This window comes from Dipodomys spectabilis, unplaced genomic scaffold, assembly GCF_019054845.1.
Source record: "Dipodomys spectabilis isolate Male_0828 unplaced genomic scaffold, ASM1905484v1 ptg000127l, whole genome shotgun sequence".
NCBI classification, from domain to species: Eukaryota; Metazoa; Chordata; class Mammalia; order Rodentia; family Heteromyidae; genus Dipodomys; species Dipodomys spectabilis.
The window spans coordinates 2098838-2107186 of record NW_024870804.1 but is presented as its reverse complement, the minus strand read 5'-3'; positions in this window follow the sequence as shown (position 1 = coordinate 2107186).

Genomic DNA, 8349 nt, shown 5'->3' with positions numbered 1-8349 from the left:
TTAGGGGTAGGTTTATTCAGTAGACCTGCTGGGACCAGGCAAGGTTGGCACTCCACGCGGCTGGCAAAAGAGAGCTGGGAAAGAGAGAGGAAAGAGAGGAAAGTGAGAGAAAAGAGCTAGAAAAGAGCAGACAGAGCAGACAGAGCAAGAAAAGAACAGAGAGAGAGAGAGAAGTCTGTGAGACTCTTATTTCCAGTTAGCCACCCAAAAGCCAGAAGTAGAGCTGTGGCTTAAGTGGTAGTCTTGAGCAGAAAAGCTCAGAGACAGCACCTAGACCGTGGGTTCAAGCCCCAGGATTTGCACAAAAAAGAAAACACAAGTTTCAGCAGGTTTTAGCATTCTATTTTCATCCATGCATATAAAGTACTTCACCACATTCAATCCTCCTCACCTTCTCTTTTTACCTTTGTCATTCCCACTGATAACCAGTCCCAAACAGAACCTATTTTACATTCCTGTCTTTTTTTTTTTTTTTGTCTGTCATGGAGCTTGAACTCTGGGCCTGGGTGCTGTCCCTGCGCTCTTCAGCTCAAGGAGAGCACTCTACCACTTGAGCCACAGTCCACAGTGTTGTTTGTTTTTAAGGATAGGATCATGTATATGCTATTTGTGTTTCTCAGTCCAGCTTATTTTGCTTAAAATGATGATCTCTAGGTAAGTCTCCATTTTAAATTGTCCAGTTCAGTGGCTATTAGTATACTCAGAGTTGTGCAGCAATCATCACTATTTTTGTGAAATTCTATCACCCCAAAAGAAACTTGGTTCCCATTAGAGTCACTAATCATTTCATCCTCTTCCTAGTCCCTAGAAACACTGATTTACTTTTCACCTCTACTCTTCCTCTTGTGGAAAATTTGTATACCTTTTGTGTCTAAAGATTCAAAGGAACCGTGGAGTTTCTGTGTAAATCAGAACTCTTTTGGTGGCAAGTAGTAGAGACCACAACAGGTAAAGGTAGATGCTAGCGGTTCATGCCTATAATCCTAGCTATTCAGGAGGCTGAGATTTGAGGATAATGGTTTGAAGCCAGTCTGAGCAGAAAAATCCTAGCTCCAATTAACCAGCAAAAATCCAGAAATGGTAATGTGGCTCAAATGGTAGTGAGCTCAAGTGTGGCTCACTAGCCTTGATGTAAGAAGCCAAGCAAAAATGTGAAGCCCTACTTTCAAGCTCCAGTACACACACACACACACACACACACACACACACACACCCCACACACAGAGTCATACCCTCCCTCCCCCCCCCCCCCCCCCCCCCCCCCCCGCCTCTTGCTTAAACCCTGGAAGGCCATCTTGGTTATATGTTCATTCCTGAGTCTAAGCTCAAGATGAAAGAGATGAAATTCTCCATCCAGGTATGAATTCTATGACTATTCTTTAAAGTCAAGTGAAGAATCAACTCATCTGAACGCACACACACCCACATACAGTCTGATCGAAAAAGAGAGAGGGCTGGCAATCCAGAAGGCTAAATCCAAACATGTTCACTAAGTAGCAGAGTTAGAAGGGCAATTAGAAATCACCTGACCCAACTTTAACACACAAATGAGGCAAATAAGACACTAGCAAAAGCTATGTTGAACTGGTCCTGCCAAAAAGCTGGTCTAAACTGGTTTCCACCTGCCAGCCCATGGCTGATTGTCAAGTAAGCCAGAAGCAAAGCAAAGCATATATTATTTCACTTCATTTTTCTACTCTTACTCCTTCTGCTAGGGAAGTTCATGCTCCAGGTAGCTTAGCCAAAAGTTTATCCTGTTTATGAGGCTGTCTGGACAGGGGTCTTTGTACTTAAAAACCCACATGTTCTGATTCTGTGGAGTCTTTCTGAGAACTTTATCTTTCTTTTAAAAACTTTTAATTAAAATATCTTTAAGGCTAGGCACTGGTAGCTCATGCCTGTAATTCTAGCTACTCAGAGGCTGAGATCTGAGGATTGTGGCTTGAAGCCAACCTGGGTAGGAAAGGCTGGGAGACGCTGATCTCCAACTACCAAAAAGCTGGAAGTGGAGCTTTGGCTTAGGAACAGCTCCCAGACCCTGAGTTCAAGTCCTAGAAATGGCACAAAAATTATCTTTAGGTAGTTAGTTATACCAAGAGGTTTCAATTCAACATATCAATTTATGAGTTTAGTGCCTCTGGATCAATGTCACCCCCTTCCATCATTCTCTACCTCTCCCAACCCCACCCATGCGCTCAATTTATCTGTTCTATTTTCACATATGTCTGTTGATGATCAGGACTGTATTTGCCTACCCTTCCTCTCTCAATTGGCCACTCCTCTGAACCTCCCCTCCCCTCCCCTGCCCCAACCTAGGGTAAAACATGCTTCAGCTTTCTGGTTAGTCTTCTTTTTCTTTTTCTTTTTGTTCCCTTTTTATTTGAGATAGGATCTCATTATGTAGTCCAGGATAGCATTGAATTTGAGATCCTCCTGCCTCAAAGCCTCCTAAGTACAGGGATTATAGTCATGTGCCACCCTTCCCAGTACTGTTCTGAGATATGAGAGAGAGAGAGAGGGAGAGAGAGAGAGAGACTAGTCCTGGGGCTTGAATCCTGGGAGCTGTCTCTTAACTTTTTCACTCAGGGCTTGCATTCTACCACTTGCGCCACAGCTCTACTTCTGACTTTTTGGTGGTTAACTAATTTGGTGGTTAATAAATGAGTCACTTATCTATGAGTCTATGAGACTCATCTCTTATAGCCTCTCAGTCCTGCTCAGACTGGTTTTCAATGGTGATCCTCAGATCTCAGCCTCCCGATGAGCTAGGATTATAGATGTGAGCCACTAGTACTTGGCTTTGTTCTGAGAATCTTTTTTTTTTGGGGGGGGGTCCGGTTGTGGGGCCTGAACTCTGGGCCTGGGCGCTGTCCCTCAGCTCTTCAGCTCAAGGCTAGCGCTCTACCACTTGAGCCACAGCACCACTTTCGGCTTTTTTTCTTTTTGCATATGTGGTGCTGAGGAATCGAACCCAGGGCCTCATGCATCTTTAAGGTAAGTGCTCTACCACTGGGCCACCTTCCCAGCCTTGTTCTGAGAATCTTAATGGTTCTGGCCCTAAAGGTTGTGTAGAGAAAGCTGCACGATAATGAGAATATCTTCTTTCATTCTTCCCATGGGCAGTCCCAATTGCAACTGCATTAGGCTGCTAAAATATGAGAAAACAAATAGTCCTGACCCTCCACAAAAATATAAAATACAGAAGGAAAAGCAGATAGGTGAGAGGACAATTATAGTACCATGGTTTAGCATTCAGAGAACACATGATCCAGGAATCCAGAAATAAATAACTTCTACATATAAAATGGAAAGACTATTCATAAAAGATACCACCCCACCCCGGCCTTCTGGTTAGTATTCCCATGGACCAAACTGAACAAGTCCAAGGGCAAAGGAGCCCTTGGATGCAGGCAGCAGAGGTCAGTCTCCGGGGCTCAGATTAGAGTAGAAAACACCCAGAGAAATCCTAGAGGAGCAAAGAGAAAACAGCTTTGGCCAGCTAAGGAAGAGCACTGGAGCAGACTGGGTTGGAGAGTGTAAGTCTCTCAATGGGGCTGGCCTGTGGGGAGCATTTTTCCCAGCAGAGGAATGAAAGATGCTGTGCTCTATGATTAGGAAACAGCTACAAGAAGTCTGCTATGGTTGTAATTAGGAGACAGAGGAAGAATGGTTAGAGATGAGAACAAAGGCTTGGAAGAGAGGAGGGCTCTCTCATCATGAAGGTCTTTTGTTGAGGAGAGTCTGAAAAGCAATGGAGAGGGAGAAGACGCCAAGAGGAGATCTGCTCATGAGGAAGATTACTCAGTCAGTATCACAGGGAACAAATAGAGACAGATAAAGACAGTGTTAACAATTGGGTGTTGAATGTAGAAGGAAAGAAGTGTTGGGCAGGGCATCAGTGGTTCAGGTCTGTAATCCCAACTACTCAGGAGCCAGAGATCAGAAAGCCAGCTCAGAAAGGAAAGTCTGTGAGATTCTTATCTCCAGTAAAACCAACAGGGAGCTGTGGCTCAAGTGGTAGAGCACTAGCCTTGAGCAAAAAAAATGTCAGAGGGACAGTGACAAGGTCCTGGGTTCAAGCCCCAGAACCAGCACACACAAAAAAGAGAAGTATTGGGTTAAATTTCCTATTCATCAAAAATGGGGATTTTAAGGGGCTGGGAAGGTGGCTCAGTGGTAGAGTGCTTGCCTTGCATGCATTGAGGCCCTGGGTTCAATTCCTCAGCACCACATAAGCAGAAAAAGCTGGAAGTGGCACAGTGGCTCAAGTAAGTCCCCCTGAGATTCTTATTCCCAATTAACCACTTAAGTGGTAGAGTGGTTTAACTGGTAGAGTACTAGCCTTGAGTACAAGAGAGGCTCAGGGGCAGTGTTCAGGCCCTGAGTTCAAGCCGCACAACTGACAAAAGAGAAAAAAATACTGAGACATTATTGGGCTGGGAAGGTGGCTCAGAGGTAGAGTGCTTGCCTTGCATGCATGAGGCTCTGCGTTCGCTTCCTCAGCACCACATAAGCAGAAAAAGCCGGAAGTGGCGCTGTGGCTCAAGTGGTAGAGCGCTAGCCTTGAGCTGAAGAGCTGAGGGACAGCGCCAGGTCCAGACTTCAGGCCCACAACTGAAAAAAAAAATGGGATTTTAGCTGGTGTTGGTAGCCTACATCTGTAATTTTAGCTAATGAGGTGCAAGGATTGTGATTTGAAGGCAGCCCAGGCAGGAAGAAAAAGATAAAGTTGTGGCTTAAATGGGCAAAAAGCAGCATAGGGACAACACCCAGCCCTGATTTGAAGCCTAAAGATTGGGCGGGGGTGGAGGGAGGTGGGAGGGTGCAGAAAGGGATTTTAGGCTGGGTGTTGGTGGCTCACATCTGTAATACTAACTCCTCAGGAAGCTGAGATCTTCAGCTCAAAGCCAGTCTGGGTAGAAAAGTGTGAGACATCTCCAATTAAGCAGCAAAAAACTGGAAATGGAGGTGTGGCTCAAATGGTAGAAAAGAATAAGCCAAGGGAGAGCACTAGGCCCTGAGTTCCAACCTCAGTACCAGCACACGCGCGCGCACGCACACACACACACACACACACACACACACACACACACACACCCCCCAATGGAGGAGGTTGTGCTGGGTGTGTCAATGTCAGCACTATGTACACTGGGGTCTAGATGACTCATTGGTATAGAGAACAATCCTATAAACTGTAGGATGTTTAGCAGCCATCATTTCTATGCATTCAGGTTGTAGCAATGCCACCTAACATGCCAATCAAAGAGGAAAGTACCTTAGTTGAGAACTGTTACGTGTTGGAGAAAATGGATTCAATTCTGGGCACACAGTGTTTTAGGTACTTGCAAGACATTTAAGAGGAAATGTCAAGACAGACTTGGACTTAGAGATTTGGAGCCCCCAAACAAGAGTCTGGGCTGATGATTACTTGTGTGGAAATTACAAGCCTGTAACCAACCTTACCAGAGAGCCTAAAATATAAGCACCATATGTATTTAGCACATTGTGATTTCTCAAATTCCCCCTTAATACAGATGCACCTAGATGTTTATGTTTCTTGTTGTTGACTTTAATGCCAGCACATATGGGAAGGACAAAAAGACAGACAGAGAGAGAGAGAGAGAGAGAGAGAGAGAGAGAGAGAGAGAGAGAGAGAATGTGTGTGTGGGGATTGCAGGGATCAGGTATCACTGATCTATTGTTAGCTGTAGTTTAAGGGACAGAGAGAGGTCTGAAATCAGTGGAATTTTTTCACTTGATGTTACTGAGGTTTGAACTCAGGACCTTACAGTTATTAGGCAGCCAGCTTTCTCTCCCGCTCCTCCCTTCCTTCCTTTTTTCTTTCCTTTTCTCTCCTTTTTCTTTCTCCTTCCTTTCCTTCCTTCCTTCCCCCATCTCTCTCTCTCTCCTTCCTTCCTTCCTTGCTTCCTTCTTCTCTTTTTCTGTCTTTCTCTCTTCCTTTTTCTTGCCACTATTGGGGCTTGAACTCATGGCCTCATGTTCTTGCTTAGCTTTTTCACTCATGGCTGGAGCTTTACCATTTAGGCTATAACTCCAATTCCAGGTTTTTGTTGGTTAACTAGAGATAAGAATTTTGAGAGCTGGGAAGGTGGCTCAGTGGTAGAGTGCTTGCCTTGCATGCATGAGGCCCTGGGTTCGATTCCTTAGTACTACATAAGCAGAAAAAGCTGGAAGTGGTGGTGTGGCTCAAGTAGTAGGGTGCTGGCCTTGAGCTGAAGAGCTGAGAGACAGCGCCCAGGCCCAGAGTTCAGGTCCCATGGCCAGCAACAACAACAACAAAAAAGAATTTTGTGCACTTGGTCTTCCCAGACAGGCTTTGAACCTCAATTCTCAGATCTCAGCTTCCTGAGGTGTAGGATTAACATGAGCCGTTGGCAACTGGCTACCTCAGCCTTTTTATGCTTAAGTTATTTTTCACATAGAGTCTCATGCTTTTTTGCCTGGGACTAGCCTTCGATCATGTTCTGCCCCTACTGTTGCCCCTATTGTGGCTGGAATGACAAGTGCATGACACCCCACACCCAGCTTATTGATTGAGATGGGGTCTCATTAACGTTTTGCTCTGGCTGGCATCAAACATGACCCTTACATCTTTAACTCTTTGATAGCTGGTGTTCTAGGAATGTTATCACCATGCTTGGCATCAGTGAACTTTTTAAAAATAAACAATACACTTTTATGAAAGTCAATTGTTAAAATTCCATAAATTTAAGAACAGGGGATAAAACCCAGCAGATAACTTCCAAGGGGAGAGAAAGGACTTCTCTGGGTGCTTGAACTGGTGCTCAGTGGAGCTCGGGGGTTTCTGTGTCTACCTCCACATGCAAAGTTGTGCTCCCAAAGTTGTTTCATTGGAAGCAAACTGGGCTATCTCTGCTGGAGCTAAGTTGCCCTCTGCAGGGAAAGGCGGGTCTGTATCTACGGGAATCTGTAGAGCCTGCAAGATCTCTAGGGCAGTGAGGACGTTCCCAGATTGGAGGTCTATTTCTCCTAAGGGACACAGTCAGCTTCGAGATGGAGGTCGGCTCTCGTATGGACTGCCTCCAGATGTCAGCCACTGGTGGAAGCGGATTTTCTTCCCAGGCGGTGGTGAGAGACACCTCATGATGCCCAAGTGCTTTAGGTAGGATGGGCCTGCATCTTCTTCCTCTGGGGAAAGACCACCCACAGATCCAGGCCCGCGGAACTGCGTTGTGGCCCTTCATCTTCTGACACCGGTGCTGGGGAGGAGTCTGTCTCCAGTGCCGTGAACAAGAAATGCTCGGTGGAGCCGCAGCCGGCCCTGCAGGCGGAGGTCGCTCTTCCTCGGTGCGCACGGAGAGGCCCCTGCACTGCGCCCTGGGTGGCTCAGCGGCCGCTCCTCCGCGGGGAGGGCGCAGCCCGCGGGGCGTCCACCGCACCGGGCGCCTGGGCTTGGGTCTGGGTCGGGGGTGGATGCAGGGTCGGCGGGCGTCCACCGGGCGCTCTCTCCACCAGCTCCCGCAGTTGGAACCAGTACAAATTGGAAGACAATGGCTCTTTCCTTGCTGTCTCTGGATGAGTTTGCAATGGAGGCCGCCTCTGGAATGTGGCTGCCTGGAGTCCTGGGTTCCAAGTTCCCTTTGGTCTTCTGTCAAGGCTGAGGTCACTTCTTGGGGTGCTCTTACCTAAGCCCCCTCCCCCATCATGACCCCAACGAAGTCCCCCTGGGCTTCTGACCAACCCCTAATGAGATGTTCTCTATGTGCACAAATGGACATGGTTTTACCAATATACCCCACCATCCATGTAAAGGCCGGGTCCAGTCAGTGCCTCTGTTTTCAGGAGACAGGGGAATGCAGACTATTCAATATCTAGGTTTTTGGATATTGTCGTGTGTGCAGTGGTCCCCAAGGCTTGGTGGTGTTATTAATACACAAAATTAGAGGGAAAATTATCACAGTAAATGAGTTAAAAGAACAACTTCTTCACCTAGAGAGACACATGGGGAAATGGAAACACATACATTCATCCACATGTGAACTTTTGAAATTCATCCTGGTTCATAATTTTCCTTGCCTCTGGTCAAGACTTTATTATTCTAATCTTCTTTTAGGATTCTTTTGTTAGCGTTCAGTTCAAAAGACATGTAATTCTCAGAAGATTTATAACCTTTTATAACATGGTATAAACCTTTTTTTTTTTTAAATAGCATAATGCTAAGAAGTTCTTCTTCTTCTTCTTTCATTTTCATCTTGGGTCGCTGGTTCTGGGGCTTGACCTCGGGGCCTGGGTGCCTCTCCTTAGCTTTTCCACTCAAGGCTGACACTCTACCACTTGCGCTACAGTTCCACTTCCAGCTTATTAGTG